Source organism: Talpa europaea (assembly GCF_964194135.1).
Source record: "Talpa europaea genome assembly, contig: HAP1_SCAFFOLD_83, whole genome shotgun sequence".
Classification (NCBI taxonomy): domain Eukaryota; kingdom Metazoa; phylum Chordata; class Mammalia; order Eulipotyphla; family Talpidae; genus Talpa; species Talpa europaea.
Window position 1 is genome coordinate 73,341 of NW_028168035.1, and position 23,654 is coordinate 96,994.

Genomic DNA, 23,654 nt, shown 5'->3' on the forward strand with positions numbered 1-23,654 from the left:
GAGACCCTTAGCAGTCAGATGCCCTTTGAGAACATCTTGAACTTGAGAAGTCTCAAAACCGTTTCCTTTTCAAAGAAAGAATTTATCCTTTTCAATTATCTATATAATAAGAGAGATGGAATTATTATTCTCTATTGGTAAAAAAATAAAAAGTAAAATAGTTTTAAACCTACAATTACCAGGAATATCACTTCCTTTCTTTACAGCATTAGTTAATACTTATTTTTATTATCTGTATCTGTTTATCTATAAATGAAACATATATCCATTATCATTTAAGTCCCATTTAGGTATCAAATTTAACTGATAAAGAAATTCCAAACAGATCAATTACTAGCAAGGAGATTGAATCAGCAATCAAACTCCTACCAAAAAACAAAAGTCCAGCACCTGATGGCTTCAGTGGTTAATTCTTTTTTTTTTTTTTCAGGTTTATTTATTTATACAAGAACCATGGTACAGACCAGATGCACGGAAGGATGAGAGGATTTACCAGAGACAGAGGGGAGAGCAGAACAGGCAGACTACCAAAACACACTGCTGAGAGGAGCAGCGGGTGAGACAGGAGAGGTCTGCGTAACCTAGCAAAAACAATGCCTCAATTGCTTTTTGGTTTGCTGAGGGTTTAGAACTGGAAACAAATGCATAAGAAATATGTGCACAAAAATCAAAAGAAAACCCTATACAAATCACAAGATTCATCATAGATACGGAATCAAGGTTGACATGCCAGAATCCCATGAAACCTGTTATTCCTACAATCACAGACCCAATAGAAAGAGTGACCCAAAAGGATCACAATGAGTCGGGAATTAGCAATAAAGAAACAATGAACATAGCTATGGATGCAACGATGACACTTCCAATAGTGTTTTCTAAGATAGCAGAATATTGATCAAAATAGATAAATGCTAGGTTATACACCATTAGGGGGATCTCACACCTTTTGGCTATACTTTGTAATTGGAATAACATGTTCTTCTTACTGCACGAAGAAGAAACACCCGTGGTCTGAATGAAGGCCCGGGAAAAAGTAATCTCATGTGATAATGAAATATTAATATCATATGTAAAAATTGGAATATGCACTAAAAAACAAGGAATGTTGTTTATAAAACTATCTCTGCCATTTACAGCTAAGATGTTGTTTTCCATATACTGTATATATGCTTGTAACCAAAACTGAGTTAGATTTTGAATGACATAGTCACTGTTTTCAAAAGTGGTCAGACATTTGCCCAATGTTTGCCTAGTGTCTTTATCCCGGTAGTCAACTGCTTCAGTCATGATAACCTACACTATGGGACCATAATCTGAAAAATCCTCTTCATGGATGTTAAAATAGGGTGTGATATAAGAATAGTCACTTGCCAAATGCCGAAGGTCTAAACCTTCCTGCACTTGGAAACAGCCATATATACTGAATGCAATGTACAGAAGGTATAAAACCACTATCACAACTTGGACTTAGTGTTTGTGAGAAAGGGGCCAAAATAATCTCTAAAGAACAAGTTGATTGGATGAATGCTCGATTCTTCATCAGTTCAAAGAGAACTAAATGGGAGGCAGCAGCACATTATCAGCGAGGAAGAATTTTGGTCCGGGTGACCCTCTGACTTTTGCAACAAGCACAGTCAGGCCACTTCTCTCCTACCATCTAGGGCCATAGCGGCTCCAAAACAGGTGATGTTATAAAAATAACAGAAGAGCAAGGTTGTTCCCGTGTAAATGCAAAAGTACTGCACGGACTTAAAGGAGGTCATCACCCCTGTAAAGCATGCCCGGACATTTGTGAGAGTGATGATGGTGATGGACACCGCCACGTGGGAGTAGACGTCAGACATTCGCTGTTGTACGCTGTCCATGATGTTTGTCTTCTGCCAGGCAGAAATCATGATAAGCATGTCATCAATGCAACACCTGTTAAAAAATATCTTAATGTATATTCATATCCATGAAAGTGTAAATAGCACAATTCAAAAGGTTTCCCCCTTTTTCTCTTTTGAATGAAGCAACATTGTTTTACGTCCTTGTTGAGTTTTTGACAGTCTAGGATTTCTCCCCTCAGGTTTGGCCACTTTCGCTCTCCCAGCACCAGCGCACCTGTGGTCCTCCACCAGAGTCCTTGTGCTTTCCTCCCTGTCCCTCTTGCCACCCCCCCCCCCCCGCTTCCTGGCTGTCTCAGCTCTAGGACAGCTTTCAAGAGTTGCTTTGAAAGTTTGTCTTTGTCTGACCCTTTGTCTAGTTTCCCTATATTCCACATCTAAGTGAAATGATCCTTTGTCCCTTAAGGTCTTATTCTTTGTCCCTTAGATTTTATTTATCTTGCACAATCTGTGCTTAGGTAACACTTTCCTTGGTTGTCTCTGTGTCCACAACAGAGCACACTTCTCCTCTCCAATTATGGTGCCTCAGTGTTGAGATCAGGAAACCTGGTGGATGCGTGTTAGTTCAAGCAGGATTAGCAATCTGTTTCTGATTCCACTCGATTACTTGAGAGACCATTTTCTCTCATAAGGCATTTCACAGAAATGCAGAAACACTTCCAGCCAACGTTCTGTTACTGAACCTATCTGACCACCACAGCATCAGTCTATCATTGCAGTATGACTTGAGAGGCACAACATCATTTACAGGCACACGCACACTAGTTTTCCGTCTAGTCTGTTTCTTGGTGGGAATATAGAGGTTTCCTATGTTTGAATTCACCAATCTCCTGTGGACAGGGGAGATGGTTTTCAATTCTCAATCACACAGAAATGAACATACTTTCTCTAATTTTTGGAGCATTGTTTTCAATTATTAGGACAAATTGCTAGAAGTAGAATGGAGAGGTGAAAGACATGAACCTTGAATCCCCTTTCAAGCCTTTTGATTTGATACAAATATTGGACTAAGAAAAGTATGAGTCAATTGACAGTCTTCTCCAAGCAGTAGAAGACAGTGTTCATTACACACAACCATCCCAAAAGTTTCAGTCTCGCAATACTTACTAATTTAATAAGAAAACAAGGCATCTCAGTTTTGGTTTAATTTGCATCCCTTGGTTGAGATGTCATATATTTGCCCCCCTTACATTTCCAGTGACTTGTATTTTACCTTTTCAGGATTGTGCATGTGTGTGTGTGTGACAGAGAGAGAGAGAGAACTTCCTGCTCATGTCATTGTCTTTACTTTTGCATTTGGGGTCCTTATTTTTTCCAGTTCTGAAAACACAATTTAATGTTTGTCTTCATTTTTCACATCTTATTTTGGATCTGTAGTCATCTAAGCACAGTTCTTTTACTTAATCTATCATAAACTCATTCTGTTATCTACTTTCTCCCCAATACTCATAGTGTAGCCTAACATGTGCTTTATTCATCTAGTATTAGAAATGGTGCATGTACAACTATTGTCACAAATGACACCCCACGAATAACATGAGGCCAAAGCCACTCACCACTGCCAAGGCAACAGAAATCACTCCAACGACTGCAATAAACATTTTGTTTCATATACAGCTAAACCTGTAAATAGGGAGGGAAAAATGATGAATTTTTAGCAGCAGCTTCCATACTCAAATTCCATCAATTCATGACATTCTTGATTTGGACCTGTTCTGAAATCGCTCCTGCAATCATTCTACATCTGTCTCCTGGAGACCTTTAATTCCCATGCACTATCCCAGACCAACTATACCAATTCAAAGAGGGAAAATAAAAGTTGGCATTTTGTGCTTTAACTTAACTATCTTGTTATGCAGCTGGCCAAGCACTAATTCCCTGATGGTGTTTCAGAACCAAATACATGTACTGGAGCACAGCAGGTGGTTAATTCCACACTAGTGTTCAAGGAGTTGTGTGTGAATCGAACACAACACTAAAGGGCAGGCAGCTGTAGTTGAGAAAGTACCCACATCCAATTATCTTTGCACTCATTTCCTGATTCCAACTAGCTATTAACAGCAACCTAAAGGGTTCCTGTACAACAGAGATAGTATGTGGTTAATAAAATGCATGAAAGCATCCTGCTAAAACGGTTTCAAGAGTCTCCTTTATTGATGAAGAGGGTTCTAGAAAAGTTGCTGTTATTTGCAAAAAAAAATTGTTTTGAAATGTACTGTTTTTAGATCAACACAAGACTTTTCTGTTTCTCTGTTGGACCACCAGAAATGGGAATGCAGAGAGAGCATTTGAAAGCATGTATGCAGTACTTTGCCTCCACAATAACCACATTACATTTTAAAATATTGACAGCCACCTGTGGTTTTATGTTTTAATTTTATGTGAACAGTTTTAAACAAATGATAGATAAAAGTCTCTCTAGACTTCTGTAGGAAAAATAAACTGAGTTGGAAGACTAGGAGAGACAACTAAGGAAATGGAGCTACTGATTCTAAAACAGTATGTGATGAAAATAACTTTTCAGATCATATTCACATAGCAAAACTTTCTTTTTATGAAAAGGTTTCTGCACCATCGATGTGTTCCACTTTTTCTCAAACTGCTGGTGCCTTGAGTTTAATTTAGGGTCCAAACACACACACACAAATTTCAGAGCAAAATTAAATCACTTGGGTTACAAAAAATTTCAACATGATGAATATTTTCCTTTTGCAATACTTCTAGAAAACAATTTTTATAAATATTTAAGATAAGTACATAAAACAGATGAAGTTCAAATGTAAAAAGGTTAGTGAGAGCTACACAGGGCATGTTTAGTCTCAATCCCTTTTACAAGATTCTCATTTTTAATGTAAATTTTTTATACACTGAGGTAGGAAGGTAAATTGTTGGCTACAGTGACTTTACTTTGACTAGTTGTGCTGATGTTCTCAAAGCAACTGTTAATAATTGTAAGTGAAGGAAAGATGAAAATGGACACTGTAGGAGACTGATGATATTCTAGAACCCTACAAGAAACCTGATAGAAGCAGTTTATCAAAATAATCGGAGAATGATCAAACTTTAGATTTCCTAAGACCCCGGATCAACAGATCTTGATTCAGTAGGTTTACAATGAAGCTGCAGAATCATTGTGTCTAAAATTTTCCTCACACGATTCCAATGGTCAGTCAAATTGAGGCATCCCTGGAAGCAAAATGGCTAATTTTCTGAATATTCTAATAACTTGACAGCGTCGGGCTGAATTGGACATGATTACACTTCAAAAACTGTATGTTTGGGGTGGAGGCCACATCTTTCTAAAAGATAACGATGTTATCTATTAAACACAAGTACAGTTAAACTTTGTGTGAGAAGAGAAATATTTTCCAGATTTTATCAGAAATTTATCTAATAGTTGGCATAATAAGTTTTGTCATTTCTAAAATGCCAAATTTGAAATAGTCTACAATCTCAATATACCACTACTTGCCATAGAATCGTGTTCAATTTGGCCATACTCTCTTGGGAAGGTCTTACCATCTGCTTGTGGCCCCCCACCCCTTCATCCCTGCCCAGGTTTCCAAGGATTAATTTACCCGTTTAAATTCAATCATCCTGCTTTCTACCCAAATGTAAGGCAAACCCCAACATGGGTAGATTCATCAGTGTTTGAAACAGTTGGGTTGTTTTCCTAGCTGTTGTCATCACCTTCCTATAGTCTGCCATAATCCACAGCACTCTACCCACTCCTGATACTCCCAAAAACAGTCACCCAATCCCAAAGCTTGCTCAAGAAATACACAGCACAAACCACTCAGTGGCCAGCCAAAGGCGCACCCAAGGCCCACTGCCATCCCCAGAACCAAAAAAGTGAAACCCATGGCCCCCCAGTTGTACAGCCAGAAACAGCCTTCTCTCCTGGAGCCTGGCCGGCACCACCCGCCCGCCGGTGTCTGGGCGCCCGCCCACAGTGCCCACCGGGGTCCCGGGTGCCCGGGTCGGCCCCAGCAGGGCTATGGGGGCTGGTGTCTGCTGGCTGGGGGCAGGCCGTGCCCTGGGCAAGCGACTGCAGGCCGGCAAGGAGGGGGCCACTTGTATCTGCGGCGGCCAGCGTCCATTCGGGCCCTGCGGAGCCGTTGGCCAGGTTGGGGACGCAGGCCTGCCGGCGCCTGGGCTGTCAGAGGCCGAGTACCGAGGCGAGCCATGCCAGCCTGTGGAGGCAGGGTGGGTGGCGAGCTGCATGCCAGCTTCAAGGCCCGGGGTGCTGGGCTGTGCCGGCCGCCTGCCCCTAGCTGGCCCTGTGTGTGTATGTGTGTGTGCATGTGCGCGTGTGTTGTGTGTGCGCATGAGGATTTGTGTGTGCCTGCGGGCAAGCGCGTGTTTGGGGGCGGTGGGGTCCCTGGTAGAGAAGCAGGTGCACTGGCGGGGGAGGGGGAGCAGTGGTCAGCTGGGCTGGCAGGCAGGAGGCCCAGGCAGGAGGGGCCGGTGGTCTTTGGGAGTGGGTGGAGCCGGGGCGCAGGCCAGTGGCAGACGCCCAGGGGTCGGGCGGAAGGCCACCAGCAAAGCGCTGAAGGCCAGGGGCGATGCCCCGACAGGCTTGCAGAGACTGAAGGCAGGAGACAGAGGTGTGAGCACACACGAAGGCGAGCCCTTGACCCCGACGATGACCACGGGCTGGACACAGTGAATGCAGCCAGGATGGAGGCGGCCTCGCTCCCGGGGAAGCCAAAGGTCCACAGGCCTTGAAGGCAACAGGCCAGCACCCCCTCCTCCTTTCAACCATGACTTTATGGAAAACCAACATTCAACATCTATTTCTCCTTTAAGAGACTGTAAAAGAATAAGGACCTTCCCAGACAAACAGAAACTCTGGAATTTCATTACGACTAAACCCCCACTCCAAAAACTACTACGAGGAATCCCAAATCCAAAACCTCAGAGGGACAAATAACAGCGAAAGAAGGCCAAAAAAAAAAAAAAGTTATTAAAAGAATAAATAAATAAAATCAAAGGAAAGACAAACACAATGGCAAATACAGATGCTAACATCAATATTAACTCTAAATGTCAATGGACTAAACTCTTCAATAAAAAGACACAGAGTTGCAGCCTGGATTAAGAAACAAAACCCAACCTTTTGCTGTCTCCAGGAAACACATTTAGCTACAAAAGATAAAAATAGACTCAAAGTTAAAGGATGGGAAACAATCCTACAAGCAAATGGACCAAAAAAGAAAGCAGGAACAGCTATATTTATATCAGAAAAAACAGATTTCAAACTCAAAAAAATAAAAAGAGACCCCAATGGTCACTACAATATGATCAAGAGGACAATACTTCAAGAAGAAACAACACTAATTAACATATACTCACCAAACTATATCAGACAACTGTTGTCCTCTCTGAAAACACATCAGAGAAAGCACATAAGTAGTGGGAGAATTCAACACACCACTATCAAAAATGGATAGATCAACAAGACAAAAAATAAGTAAAGAAACCAAAGCTCTAAAAAGGACCTAGAGCATTTGGGCTTGACAGACATCTATAGGACACAAAACCCCCAAAAAATGGAGTACACATTTTTCTCAAGCACACACAGATCATTCTCCAGGATCGATCACATACTGGGGCACAAGACAAACATCAACAGATACACCAAGACTGAAATCATACCAACCATCTTTTCTGACCATGAAGGCATCAAACTAGAAATAAACCATAAAAAGAAGGCAAGGAACTTTCCTACCTCATGGAAATTAAAAACCACACTACTGGAAGACCACTGGACTTATGAGGAGATCAAAGAAGAAATTAAAAAATTCTTGGAATTGAATGACAAGGAGAACACCAATATCCTAAATGTATGAGATGCAGCAAAAGCAGTAATAAGAGGAAAATATATAGCAATAGAAGCTCACATCAAGAAACAAGAAATAACTCAAAGAAACAACCTAATCTCGAAGCTCAAAGATCTAGAAAAAGAACAACAACAAAAAAAAACCAAAACCAGTAGAAGAAAAGAAATAATAAAAACCAAAGCAGAAATAAATGAAATTGAAATTAAAAAAATAATCCAAAAGATCAATGAAACCAAGAGCTGGTTCTTTGAAAAAATCAATAAAATACACAAACCCCTAGCCAGGGTCACAAAGGAAAAAAGGGAGAAAGCACAAATAAACAGGATCATAAATGAAAAAGGAGAAATCACAACGGACACAGCAGAAATCAAAAGAATAATCAGTAACTCCTATGAACAGTTATATGGAAACAAGTTCAACAATCTAGAGGAGATGGTCAAATTCCTACAACTCTACAATCACCCAAAGCTAGATAAAGAATAAATAGAACACCTAAACAGACCAATTACAAGCAGCAAAATTGAAATGGTAATCAAAAACCTCCCCAAAAACAAAAGCCCAGGACCTGATGGATTTACAAATGAATTCTACCAAACATTCAGAGACCAATTAGTGCCTATCCTTCAGAAACTCTTCAAAAAAATTGAGAAGGAAGGGACAGTACCAAACACATTCTATGAAGCTAACATTACACTAATACCAAAACCGAACAAGGACAACACAAAAAAAGGAAAACTACAGGCCAATTCCCTAATGAACACTGATGCAAAAATCCTCAATCAAATTTTAGCTATCAGAATCCAACAATGTATCCATAAGATAATTCACCACGACCAAGTAGGATTCATTCCAGGGACACAAGGATGGTTTAACATCCGAAAATCAATCAACGTTATCCAACACATCAACAAAAAGAAATATAAAAAACCATATGATAATACCAATAGATTCTGAGAAAGCTTTCGACAAAGTGCAACACCCATTCATGATAAAAGCCCTTGAAATTCTTGGGATACAAGGAACATACCTCAACATCATAAAGGCCATCTATGACAAGCCAACAGCCAGCATCATTCTCAATGGTGAAAAGCTGAAAGCAATTCCATTAAGATCTGGAACAAGACAAGGATATCCACTCTCACCACTGCTTTTCAATATAATACTGGAAGTCTTAGCCAGAGCAATAAGACAAGAGAAAGACATCCAAGGAATCCAAATAGGAAAAGAAGAAGTCAAACTATCACTATTTGCAGATGATATGATAATATACATAGAGTACCCCAAAAACTCCACAGAAAAACTAATTCAACTCATCAATCAGTTCAGTAAAGTGGCAGGATGCAAAATCAACATGCAAAAGTCAGTAGCCTTCCTATACACAAACAATAAATCTGAAGAAGAAGAAATAAAAAAAGCATCCCTTTTATTATCGAAACAAAAAAAAATCAAATATTTGGGAATAAATCTAACAAAAGAGGTAAAGGACCTATACAAAGAAAACTATAAAACACTGTTAAAAGAAATAGAAGAAGACACAAAGAAATGGAAAAACATCCTCTGCTCATGGATTGGAAGAATAAACATTATTAAAATGGCCATCCTACCAAAAGAAATATACAGAGTCAATGCTGTTCCAATCAAAATTTCAATGTCATTCTTCAAAGAAATAGAACAATTATTGATGAAATTCATATGGAATCACCAAAAACCCCGAATAGCCAAAGCTCTCCAGAAAAAAAAAAGAAGGGAATGTAGGCATCACATTCCCAGACTTCAAACTATACTACAAAGCCATAATCATAAAAACTGCATGGTATTGGAACAAGAACAGACATACAGACCAAAGGAATCAAATAGAAAATCCAGTAATAAACCCACAGATTTATGGTCAACTAATCTTTGACAAAGGAGCAAAGACTATGCATTGGAGCAAAGAAAGTTTGTTCAATAAATGGTGCTGGGAAAACTGGGTCGCTACATGCAAAAGAATGAAGCTTGACCACTACCTCACACCATATACAAAAATCAACTCAAAATGGATTAAAGAACTAGACATAAACCTGAAACCATAAAATACATAGAAGGAAATATAGGCGAAACACTACATGATATTCACATCAAAGACATCTTTACAGACACATTACCCAAAGCAGTGATAGTGAAGGCAAAAATCAACAGCTGGGACGACATCAAATTAAAGAGCTTCTGCACAGCAAAAGAGACAATAACCAAAACAAAGAGAAACCCCACCAACTGGGAGAACCTTTTTGCACACAACACTAATGATAAAGGACTGATCACAAAAATCTGCAAAGAGCTGATGAGACTCAACAACAACAAAGAAAATAATCCAGTCAAAAAATGGGCAGAAGAGCTAAAAAGAAACTTCTCTGAAGAGGAAATGCAAATGGCCAACAGGCATATGAAAAAATGTTCAACATCACTTGTAATCAGGGAAATGCAAATCAAAACTACAATCAGATGCCATCTTACACCAGTGAGAATGGCACATACTAAAAAAACTAGCAACAACAAATGTTGGCGAGGGTGTGGAGAAAAAGGAACTCTTTTGCACTGTTGGTGGGAGTGCAAACTGGTCCAACCACTATGGAGAGCTGTGTGGAGATTTCTGGACCTACTAAACATAGAGCTTCCATATGATCCAGCAATTCCACTCCTAGGTATTTACCCAAAGGACACAGAAACATCAATTCCAAAGAACACCTGCACCCCTATGTTTATGGCAGCGCTATTTACAATAGCTAAGCTTTGGAAACAACCCAAATGCCCAAAAATAGATGACTGGATCAAGAAGATGTGGTACATATACACCATGTAATATTACTCAGCATTCAAAAAAGATAAACACATGCAATTTTCAGCAACATGGATGGAGCTGGAAGGGATCATGCTTAGTGAAATAAGCCAGAAAGAAAAAGAAAAATACCAGATGGTCTCACTCATAGCAGGAATCTAGAAAACTTAAATAAGGGACCAGGAAAATGAATAACTATAAGAAAGTGAAAATCAAAATCAACAAAAATCTATGAACCAGAGATGCTTTTTGGGGGGTGGGGGGCGGGAGGGGAGGGATTGGGGTCAGAGTGGTTTGGTTGCAATTGTGTGGGGAATATAAAAATAAAATTTATTATTTAAAAAATAAAAAAATAAAAAAAGATATAATAATAAAAAAAAATCAACAAGCAACTATAAACCAGAGACACACTTTGGGGGTGTGGAGAGGAAGGACTAGGATCAAAATAAGGGGGGGTGCAATTGTATGGGGAATATAACCCAAATGAAAATGCATACATTGTACAAAGATGAAAAATGATGTAAGAATTATATAAAATAAAATATTAAAAAAATATATCATTCTTTGGGCTTGTTTTCTTTTTTCTCGCTGCTGCTGAATTTGAGTCTGTATCCTATCGAGCTTCTCCTCTAGGATCTACTGATGTTCAAATCAAGATCTGCTTTGGAAAACATCACAAGAATATGTACAGATTTTGAAGAAAAATTATATGATCTGAATGCTAAATAATGAAAAATTTTCCCCTGGGCTGTTTACATAACACTGTAATTGTTTCTTACATTTTATTAAAGGAATATTAAAATTAAATCAAAAGGAATATTAAAATATTTTTGCGTCATGAAAATGTGTATAGTATTTCTATGTGTGTCTAGTTCATATTTTATTGATTATTAATTATGTCAGGTCACATAAGTTGAGTTACCTGCATTGGGAGGTTATGAAATGCACTAAGAGGTTAAACAGGTGATGGCAGAAGGTTCAAGAGTTCTACCTGACCTAATACCTCACCACATGAGGGTGCAGGAGGCACCACTGCCACCATCACCCTGGAGATTTGTACATTTCATATTCAAAGAGTAAAAATAGTTCATTGACACTTAACTAGCATCATTTTTAATCCATGACCTATGAAAAAAACACATAATTTCACAATCTTCAGCACAAACAAGGTATTTTCTGGCCCTTGAACTGCCTACAGTTAAGTAGGGTCTTCGAGCTCCCCCCCACCACTGCTGTTATTTTTGCATGCTCATCTCTAGAAAGGAAGTCACTTTTCCATTCCTGCATTTAATTTGCTGCAAGGTTTGGAGTATAAGAGTTGTCCTGTTTCTAGCTTCAGCACAGAAGATATAATCCTGATTTCAGCCATTTTTTTAGTTGACAACTCACTTTTTAGAGTGACATCAAGAATCTGTGTCTACATAGCATTTTGTTTCTTAATGTTTCATCCTCTCAAAAAAATAAATAAATGCCTGGCATACTTGTTTAGTCAATGAATGGGCATCATGAAAGGTATTGCTGAGAAGAATGCCACACAGGTTAAAAAGTGTATCTAGATATTTATAGTTGAAGGGGGGAAAAATCTATGAAAAATCCCCATCTAGAGATCCAATTGTAAAGTATTGGACGTTCCCCTATTTTTTTTTCTCTTCTCAAAGAGCATTAGATGAAATACTGTACAATCAGATCATAGCATTCTACCCAGCGTGTGGTGAGTATGCAGCAAATACTGGCTTTTGTGATTATTTTTTCACCCCACTCAGTACATGTATTTTATTGTTGTTGTTGTTTATTTATACAAGCACTGGGTAAAGTCAGAAGCTCGGGAGGGTGAGAGAATTCACCAGAGCCAGAGGGGAGAGCAGAGCAGGACGAGTGAAGAGGTACACTGCTGAGGGGAGCAGTGGGTGGCAGGAGAGGTCTGTGCGCCATGTGGGACACTTGCCCGATGGCCAGGGATCAAGCCGTTGCTGCAGAAGCTGCGGGCAGCTTTGCAACCCAGCGCTCAACTGCTGCGCCACTGGTGGTGCCTCCTGCACCCTCATGTGGTGAGGTATTAGGTCAGGTAGATCTCTTGAACCTTCTGCCATCACCTGTGGCGCTCAAAGCCTGTGCCTATGTAATACCTTCTTGGTCTTTATCTCTCCCCTCCTCAACTCATTTTTTTCTCTTTTTCCTTTTCACTTTGCTGTGGCCAACTCCACATTTATCCTTCAAGTTCTCTAGTATTTTCATCCCTCCTGTTAATAAGTAGTACAAATTCATTTATTTATGCATATTTATGTATATAATCCCTAGTAAATATTAAGTACATTACTAAGCTTAACTAAAAATACCACATCGTGTTAGACTAAGAGGCCCTATCTGCTAGTTTAAGTGCATGTCACTGAAACATGATTACTTGTGGGGAAATCCCTTTAATATCAGGAATTGACCTGCCCAGACTGTACAATGCAGAGGAAGGACGGCACCAATCCTTGTTTCCATTTTGCCTTCATAAGAATACTCATCAGGCAGTTCTTGGCATATTCCTCCAGTCTAGTCTATAAAATGTGGGAATTGGTATGACATCTTGGATCATGCTATTTCTTGATCAATAAGAATTGATCAATCTTATTTCTGTGATCAATAAGTTCCTTGGAAGAAGAACAACCTTCCTATAACCCTATGCTTTCTGGAAGTCAATCGACACTTTCAAAGACTCAAAAATCAAGTCACTGCTGTTTCCAGTGCTTTGGACCATCTCTCAAAGACATTTGTTGATTATCATGTGAATGCCTGGAAAATGTTTTAGAATCTTTTTCCATGAATGCATTACCCTAGCATTCAGAATTACGATCCGCCTGATTAAAAAAAAATCAAGTATAATCATAAAAATGATTTTTTTTTTTTCGGGAAACTGGCACTACCTGGTTGAAATAACAAGTCTGATTGTTATTTGGAAAAAAGTATCTACGCATTAGCAATATTCTAAAAGAGAAAGTGACTTTTGAGTGTTCAGGAACACGGGGAAATTGTTTAAGGTAGTTCTGATTTTGACAATGATTCTTTAATAAAAAAAGATAAAAAAAATTACTTCATAACCACAAGATGGCATCAATTTCTTATTTTTCAAAGTTTAGCACATTCCTGTTTTTAACTTTTTCAAGATTACAAGGATTAGGAAGGTTTGGTTAGAATCTTCCCTTAAGTATGGACTCAGACTATAAAACCACGATCACTGCAGTAAATAGGGATTTGTGAGTAGAAGTCCAGCAAGGTGGCAGCAGAAAGAAGAAGCCAGGCTTGCATCCTCCAATAATTACAACTAAAATGCAACAGAAAAAAGTGGGTATCCCTGAAAGGTCCTAGGTGATAAATCATGCCCATACATCTTCCCAGGGAAATATCAGGGCTATGACATGGCACCAAGCCAATGTTCCTGATGCGATGATATATTCTACTAAATAAATGCAGTGAAAATGCAGAGTCTAATAGCTATCGGCAAAGACTAGACATAAGTATCGAGATCTTCAACTTAGGAGGAGAGGCTCATGGAGGTAACTGCATGCTTGACCCATTGTTTCTCCAGCATTCTGCTTCTTGGAGCCATTCATTTCCATGGGCGAACTCTAGGGTGGGTGGGTTAACTTCCAGATGGAAAGTCAATCTCTGTATGTTTCTCCCTCTCCCCCCACCCCTGGCCCCGCCTCTCTATTCTTTCTGCCTTCTTCTTTCCCTCTCTCTCTTTACCAAGAGATTTGACTGGATCTCCCTTAATTCACTGTATGCACTTGTGGCGCTGAAGCCTGAAATTAGGGCATTTGACAGAAATCTTAGTACAAAACTCTTTGTACTCAAAGTGGGGCTGCTCATTCATCCTGGTGAGTGGTCACATAGTTGTGCTGATGAAGAAAACTTTCTATGTGGTGTTGACTTTATTCTTGACTCTCATTAGCTTTCATCTCCCCAGGGGCTGTGCGTGTGCTGTGGGAGCTCCCAGGAGGTGGCTGGCTCTGTGGAGACAGGCGTGTCCTGCGTGAGGAAGTGCTTCGTGCCAGGTGCTGAGCGCAACAGCATCTTGCTGAGTTCACTTACATACATCATAGATTTCCTGATTTCCAAAGGTTCTTTCTGAAAACTCAAACCAATTGTAATGCCATAATGACTGTACTTTTCTTGGGAAAAACAGGCTCCATGAGCAGCTTTTTTTCCCCACTATGTAAACTGGATCAGCTTTAACTTTGAAAGAATCCAGTCTGGTTTATTATAAACTCCAAATGACATTTTCTACCCTATTTTGGGACAGCCAGCTGCATGCATATGCTGGTAGAGCTATGGAAACATGGGCTCTCACTCAGCTCTAACAAGCTATCAGGTAAGAAACCTGACTTTTAAGCATAATTTCTACCTTGTTGATCTTCCTATGGGGCTTAAGGAAGTGACAGAGAGAGAGTTCTCCATTCTTGGTGTGACAAGGAGGAGCAATATCTGAAAAGTTAGCATTTATGTTGGCAGTCTGAGCATCCATTTCAAATAATTAAAAAATGGGAATGACTTACAAAGACAACTATGAATATTAGAAAAGGAAACACTCTTTAAAGTACAGGAATATGTAAATTAGAGAAGACTTTATCCTAATGTGATTTGAAGTTTCGGTTGAAAACTTGTCAAATTATTGGCACCGGCCCCTCGGGTCTAGGGCTCCCCACACACGTGTCCTTCACACCCTGTGGGGAATGGCTCTCAGGGCCACGCCCACAGCTTTACTGCTGACTTCACAAGTGCATGTGTCCTTTGCCACCATGGTGCAGTATTCTTGGTCACATGGTCTTTGTTTCCATTCGTTCTCAGCCTCACTGGTTCTCACAGGCCCTCTTGCTCTAGCCCTCTGTGTGCCCAGGGCTTCCACGTTATATTAATGTTTCAGCTGATAATTTCAACTGAGAACAACGGGTGAGAGAAACCTGGTTACATAAGGTACTGGGCACTTCCAACAGTCTAAAAAGGAGAAGGTTGAAGATTTACTGATGCATTCTCTTTATTTCCAGATTTTTTTTTTATTTTAACATTTATCATTTTTTTACATTTTTGGACAATATTTGCTTCCCCTCACCCCCTAAGATTGAGTCCCCATAGAATTTACTTCCCTAAGGCACCCATGCACCATCACCACAGTCCCCTGTGCTCCTCCCTCCCTCCCTCTCACCCCTCTCCCTCCTCCTCCCCTGCAGTATGTCTCTGGTTTATAATTGTCTGTTTTTGCCTTGTTGTGTTTTGTACTGTTGTTATTATTTTTTTACACTGATGTCTTATTTGGTCCCCCTATATCCCTGTTATACGTGAAGCCATCCAATATTTTTCTTTTTCCTTCTGGCTTATTTCACTGAGGATAATTCCTTCTAGCTCCATCCACATTGCTGCGAATGGCATGAGTTTATCTTTTTGATTGCTGAGTAATATTCCATCGTGTATATATACCACCTCTCCCTGATCCAGTCATCTATTTCTGGGCATTTGGGTTGTTTCCAGGTTTTACCTATTGTAAATAGTGCTGCAATAAACATAGGCATACAGGTGCTCTTTTGAATCACTGTTTTTGTGTCCTTTGGGTAGATCCCTAGGAGTGGAATTGCCGGATCATATGGTAGCTCCATTTTTAGTAGACTGAGGAACCTCCAGACGGCTTTCCACAATGATTGGACCAGTTTGCACTCCCACCAGCAATGTAGAAGAGTTCCTTTTTCACCACATCCTTGCCAACATTTGCTGTTGCTTGTTTTTTTGATATGTGCCATTCTTACTGGTGTAAGGTGGTACCTCAGTGTGGCTTTGATTTGCATTTCCCTGATTATCAGGGATGTTGGACATTTTTCCATATGCCTGTTGGCCATTTGCATTTCCACTTTGGAGAAATGTCTTTTGATTTCTTCTGCCTATTTCTTGACTGGATTGTTTATTTTGTTTTTGTTGAACCATGTGAGTTCCTTGTATATTATTGTGATCAGTCCCTTATCAGTTGGATGGAGTGCAAAGATATTTTCCCAGTTAGTGGGGTGTCTCTCTGTTTTGGTTAATGTCTCTTTTGCTGTGCAGAAGCTTTTCAGTTTGATGTAATCCCAGGTGTGTATCTTTGCCTTCACTATCACTGCTTTGGGTGTTTTTAGCAGCACTGTTTACAATAGCTAAGCTTTGGAAACAACCCAAATGCCCAAAAATAGATGACTGGATCAAGAAGATGTGGTGCATATACACCATGGAATATTACTCAGCATTCGAAAAAGATAAACACACGCAATTTGCTGCAACATGGATGGAGCTGGAAGGGATCATGCTCAGCGAAATAAGCAAGAAAGAAAAAGAAAAATACAGGATGGTCTCACTCATAGCAGGAATCTAGAAAACTTAAATAAGGGACCAGGAAAAAGAATAAGTATAAGAAAGTGAAAATCAAAATCAACAATAAACTATAAACCAGAGACACTCTATGGGGGATGGGGGCGGGGAGCAGAGGGATTGGGCTCAAAATAAGGGGCTGCAATTGTATGGGGAATATACAAATAAAATATAAATAAAATCATAAAAAAATAAAGAAGTTTCTGAGATGTATGTCTTGTAGTGTTTTACCTATATTTCCATCTATGTATTTTATGGTTTCAGGTCTTATGTCCAGTTCTTTTATCCATTTTGAGTTGATTTTTGTGCACGGTGAGAGGTAGTGGTCTAGTTTCATTTTTTTTTTGCATGTGGAGGTATAGCGCTGCAAACGGTCTGTGTTCCACTGCATAGTCTTTGCTCCTTTGTCAAAGATTAGTTGTCCATATAAGTGTGGTTTTACTTTTGGGCTCTCTATTCAGTTCCATTGGTCTGGGTGTCTGTTTTTGTTTCAATACCAAACTGTTTTAATTATTATGGCTTTGTAGTATAGCTTGAAGTTTGGAAGTGTGATACCTCCTTTTTCCTTTGTTTTCATCAGTAGGGCTTTGGCTATCCATGGTGTTTTGTGGTTCCATATGGATTTCATCAGTATTTGTTCTATTTCTTTGAAGAATGTCATTGAGATTTTTATTGGAATAGCAGTGAATATGTATATTGCTTTTGGGAGGATGGCCATTTTAATAATGTTGATTCTTCCAATCCATGAGCAGGGGATGTCTTTCCATTTATTTGTGTCGTCTTCAATTTCTTTTAACAGTGTTTTATAATTTTCTTTGTATAGGTCTCTCACCTCTTTTGTCAGGTGTATTCCCAAATATTTGATTTTTTTTGTTTCAATTATAAAAGGGATGGTTTTCTTGATTTCTTCTTCTTCCGATTGATTGTTTGTGTATAGGAAGGCTACTAATTTTTGCGTGTTGATTTTGTATCCTGCTACTCTACTGAACTGATTGATTACTTTGAGAAGTTTTTCTGAGGAGTTTTTAGGGTTCTCTATGTATATTATCATATTTTCTGCAAATAGTGATTGTTTGACTTCTTCCTTGCCTATTTGGAATCCTTGTATGTCTTTCTCTTGTCTTATTGCCCTGGCTAGGACCTCCAGTATTATATTGAAGAGCAGTGGTGAGAGAGGACATCCTTGTCTTATCCCTGATCTTAGAGGAAAGGCCTTCAGCTTTTCGCCATTGAGAATAATATTGGCAGTGGGTTTATTGCATATGGCTTTTATCAAGTTAAGGTATGTTCCTTCTATCCCGAGAACTTCAAGGGCCTTCCTCATAAATGGATGTTGGACTTGTCCAATGCTTTCTCAGCATCTATTGATATGATCATATGTTTTTTATTTTTCTTTTTATTGTTGTGTTGGATTACACTTACTGATTTTCGTATGTTGAACCATCCTTGTGCCCCTGGGATGAATCCCACTTGATCGTGGTGTACTGTCCCTTTGATGCATTGTTGGATTCTGTTGACAAGGAGATTGTTGAGGATTTTTGCATCAGCGTTCATTAGGGAGACTGGCCTGTAGTTTTCTTTTTTTGTGCTGTCTTTGTTTGGTTTTAGTATTAGTGTAATATTGGCTTTGTAGAATGTATTTGGTAGTATTCCTTCTTTTTCAATTTTTTGAAAGATTTTATGTAGGACAAACTCTTTGTGAGCGTTTGGTAGAATTCATTTGTGAAGCCGTCTGGCCTGGGCTTTTGCTTTTGGGGAGTGCTTTGATTACTGCCTCAATTTTTATGCTTGTAATTGGTCTGTTTAGTTGTTCTATTTCTTCTTTGTCCAGCTTTGGATGATTATATCGTTCTAGGAATTTGTCCATCTCTTCTAGGTTGTTGAAATTTTTGCATACATAAGTGTTCATAGTAATCTGATTATTCTTTTGATTTCTACTGAGTCTGTGGTGATTTCTCCTCTTTCATTTGTAATCCTATTTACATGTGTTTTCTCCCATTTTTTCTTTGTGAGCCTGGCTAGAGGTTTGTCTATTTTGTTTTATTTTTTCAAAGAACCAACTTTTGGTTTCATTAATCTTTTGGATTGTTTTTTTTTAATTCCCAATTCATTTATTTCTGCTTTAATTTTTATTATTTCCATTCACCTACTGGCTGTAGGGTTTTTTGTTGTTCTTTTTCTAGCTCTTTGAGATGTGAGATTTGGTTGTTTCTTTGAGTTCTTTCTTGCTTGTTGATGTGAGCCTGTATTGCTATATATTTTCCTCTTATTACTACTTTTGCTCCATCCCATAAGTTCTGGAAAGTGGTATCCTCCTTGTCTTTCAACTCAACATATTTTTTTAATCTCTTCCTTGATCCCCTCATTAGTCCAGTGTTCTTCCACTAGTGTGGATTTCAATCTCCATGAAGTGGGAGGGTTCCTTGTTTTCCTTATCATGATTTATTTCTAGTTTGATGCCTTTATGATCGGAGAAGAGAATTGGAATGATTTTGATCCTCATGTATCTGTAGATGTTTTTCTTGTGGCCCAGTATGTGATCGATTCTGGAGAATGATCCATGTGCACTTGAGAAAAATGTGTACCCGTATTTTTTTGGGTGCAGTGTCCTATAGATGTCTGTTAAGTTCATGAGTTCTATGTATTTATTTAGGGCTCTAGTGGTTTTGTTTATTTTTTTTGTCTGTTTATTCGTTGATCTGTCCATTGGTGAGAGTGGGGTGTTGAAGTCTCCCAGTATATATGTATTTTCTTTAATGTCTGTTTTCAGAGCTGGTAATAATTGTCTAATATATTTTGGTGCCCCTTCATTTAGTGAGTATATGTGGACAAGTGTTGTATCTTCCTGATGTATTGTCCCCTTGATCATAATGTAGTGTCCATCTATGTCTCTTTATACCTCTTTTAATTTGAAGTCTATTTCATCTGATATAAGTATGGCTCTTCATGCCTTCTTTTTTGGTCCATTTGCTTGTAGGATTGTTTCCAACCTTTTACTTTCGATCTATGTTTATTTATTTTTTTATTTTTTTTAAAGATTTATTTTTTTTTTATACAAGCACTGGGTACAGTCAGAAGCGCAGAGGGTGAGAGAATTCACCAGAGCCAGAGCGGGGAGCAGAGCAGGCAGAAGGACCGAAGTACACTGCTGAGGGGAGCAGTGGGCAGCAGGAGAAGTCTGCGTGCCATGTGGGACCCTCTTCTGGTGGCAGGGGGGCAGCCGGGATCGAACCGTGCTGCAAAGGTTGCGGGCATCTTCTCAACCCAACGCTCAACCGCTGCGCCACAGGGGAGGCCGATCTATGTTTACCTTTTGTGGCTAAATGTGTTTCCTGGAGACAGCAGAAGGTCGGATTTTGTTTTTGAATCCAGCTTGCTACTTTGTGTCTTTTTATTGATGAGTTTAATCCATTTACATTTAGAGTTAATATTGGTATGTTGGCATCTGTGTTTGTCATTTTGTTTGTCTTTTTTGTGATTTCATTCCTTGCTTTATTCTGTTCTTCTTGTTCATTCCTCTGTTGGTTTTGGCTTTAGGACTTCTTGTAGAATTTTTTGGAGTGGGGGGTTTAGTTGTAATGACTTTCTGGAGTTTCTGTTTGTCTGAGAAGGTCCATATATATTTTTTTTTCTTTATAGAGGAAGGAGAGCTTTGCAGGGTAAAGTATTCTTGGTTGGCATTTGCTGTCTTGAAGTTTGCTGAATATGTTACTCCATCCTCTTCTTGCCCATAATTTTTTTCAGAGAAATCTGAAGTTAACCTGATTGATTTTCCCTTAGAAGTCATCTGTTTTTCCCCCCTTGCCAGTTTCATTATTTTTTCATTGTCTTGGACTCTTGGAATCTTTACTATTTGGTGTCTTGCTGTAGTTTTCTTTTCATTGTGATAATTGAGAGTTCTTCTCACTTCTTGTATGTCTACACTCATCTCCTTTTTCATGCTTGGGAAGTTTTCTTCAATTATCTTCTTGAATAATTTTTCAGTTCCTTTGTCTTTCTCTTTGCCTTCCTATTCAGGAAGGACTTCCTATTCAGGACTCTTACATTTCCTCTCTTCATGGAGCCTGGTAATTGTCTAAGAGTCTCCTCATACTGCTTCATTTGCACTTCTCTCTCCTTTTCTCTTTTGGCTCTTTTTATTTCTGTATCTTCAATACCACTGATCTGTTCTTCCATTTCATTGATTCTGTTTTCATTGCTTTCCCCAGAATTCTTTAGCTCCTCTAGTAATCTTTTAATCTCCTGCATTTCTTTTCTTTCTTTTCTTAATATCTCAATTTCATTCTTAAGTTCAGTGATTATTTGTCTCAACTCATTTTTTTCCCTTTTTGTTTTCTTTCTGCTTTTTAACCATGATGATCATTAATTCTCTATCTGATAGGCCGAGTTCTTCCATGTCATTGTTGAGCTCCGGTGACCTTATTTCTTTTTGTGGTGTGTTCTCCTGCGGGCTTACTTGGTTATTTATATGTTTTCTTCTCCCGGTTGTTTGCTTTCTAATTAGTTCTATGTGTTGGGACGTTGTGCCACTGGTGTTGGCAGGTGTCTCTCTGGAGTGCTCCTTTATGGGTTCTAAAAACTGTTTACCAGACTGAGACCAGCACTGGTAGGCCTAAACTCCACCAGGGTGTTGATGCTGTGTTGCTGGGCACTGTCCCTTACAGTTCCCTCTCTCTGTATTTACTGTTCCAACAAGGAATCAACTAGTTGGTGATTTTGTTCTGGTCACCAGGTGGCACCAGAGATCCGTACTTGCTGACCTGTGCTTTTTCCCAGTGGTTCTCTGTGAGAAATGGGGGTAGGAGGGTTACCAGGGTGAGCACCTCAACACAGGGGCTCTTATTCAAGCTGGGTGCTGTGTCTGCTCCGTGTTCACCCGGTGCTGTGCCCACAGATGTATGGATTCCATGCCCTGACTTCTGCACTCTAGGTCTCAGTTGCAGCGCTATCAGATCCAAAATGCTGGCTGTCACCCTGTGCAGTGCCTGCTGTTATGGCACATCCCATGCCCCGGATCCTGTGGCTGGCTCTCAGTTTTAGGATGGGGTCTTGCTCTATGCCTTATTTCCCTCCTTACCCCCTTTTGCGCTGCCCACCCTCTCTTGGAGCCTGAGGGTGTTTTTGGGATCCCTGGTTTCCAACTCTCAGGATGTTGGTGATTTTTTCTGGTCACTAGGTGTCGCCAGAGGTCTTTTCTAGTGTTCTTCCAGAACTGTCTTTCTCCCCCATGGGCCCAGGGGAACAGAGTGGGAGTGGCATGGAGAGCCTCCAAGGCATGGGGGTGCAGGGACTTCCCTGTGCCCCACTGTCGTGGAGATCCTGCACCCCGAATTTTGTGCTCTCAGTTCCGAAGCCCTCAGATCCAGGATGCGGGCTGTAGCCCAGTTTAGTATCCACAGACATGGTGCGCCTTTTGCAACCTGCTCCCATGTCTGGGCGCCTGGTTTCTGATTACTCAGTGAGGGACATCCACCTCAATGAGTGCTCCCGCGCATCTCCCCACAGGAGCAGGGACTTGGGCAGCTGGGATCCACAATCTGCATATTCTTTTCAAGTGCACTGCTTTTCCTCAGCACAAGCTTACGGGCTGGTCTTGGGCTATTTGGGCTGGTCTTGGGCTATTTATAGGTCTCCGTGGAGTCCTTATCTTCCTCTAATGGCGCGAGCCATTCACTCACCTCCGCAGTTATCCTTGCCCAGATCTCCACAGTTCCAGTTCACAGGGTACAGTGCCTGAAATAGTTCCTTTCGACTCACAGTCCTGCTTGATGTGTAGTTTGTTCTTGTTAGTTGTTTTTGCTTGTTTGTTTATTTTCCTCCTTTCTGTTGGTCGGAGAGTGCTGACTTTGTGGGTGGGAGAGGGTAGCCAGGTTCTGAGCTTTCCTCCCTTCTTGTCCTCTTATGACAACTTTCTTCTCTGTGCAGTTTGCCAGAGTCACCCGTTTATCTTCTGCATCCCAGTTCTCACAGGGACCTGCCATTTTTCCTCCCTATTAACTTTTTTTTTTTTTTATGGGAGGACTTACTCGCAGCATTTCCCCTCTGCCATGTTGATCTCTCTCTGATGCATTCTTTGACATTGTGCAGGCAATGCATGGATGGGATGAATGGTGAGAAGGGAGTGACTTTTCCTCCTGGTGGGAAGATGAGCACATAACTATTGCCTTAAGAAAGCTGAGGAGGAATCCTCTGCTAGAGCAAGGAAGGAAGGGAGTGTACAAACAGACCCATGGGGAAGGAATGTGTGACCTCATGGAAAGAAGGGTCCTGACACTAGCCCGCCCCTTTGCTGCTATCAGCATCAGCATTTATTTTCTTCTGTTTTCACAATGAACTTTGTGCTGAATGGTTCTCTAAAGGGCATTTTTTAATTTTAAATGCAGTGTTTCACAAACAGGCCCCATGGGTTTCCAAACCTAAAAGGAGGTCAGGCTCCTGCCATAGAAGCTTTGATCTTCACATAGCTCCTCATTTCTTCATCTTCAGTTACCTTCAGTGTAATAATGTATGTTCAAAAAGCTATATCCAATGACACTTAAAACCCAGTGAGCTGCCCCATGTCTAGCTTAAAGTAGCTCTCACCTTAGGAGATTCTTACACTGTAGATTAAATATCACACCGCAAAGTCTGTTGAGGTCCATGCCTCCTGATTGTGAATAAGAATAGGATGGTCCTTCCCTTTGGATTTTGCTCTTGTGTCTTTAGGCCAGATGGTCTGAGGTATTTATGGAATAA

The 23,654-nt window shown here is 40.0% G+C and overlaps 1 pseudogene across 1 annotated transcript; it reads right to left on the minus strand.

Moving 5' to 3' along the window:
• Positions 1–478: 478 nt before the first annotated feature.
• On the minus strand, positions 479–6,110 carry LOC311187961 (patched domain-containing protein 3-like; annotated as a pseudogene). The gene is made up of 2 exons: positions 5,680–6,110; positions 479–1,920 (listed from the first exon to the last, which is right to left on the minus strand). The product of its transcript is annotated as a patched domain-containing protein 3-like (transcript).
• Between the last annotated feature and the right edge of the window lie 17,544 nt (positions 6,111–23,654).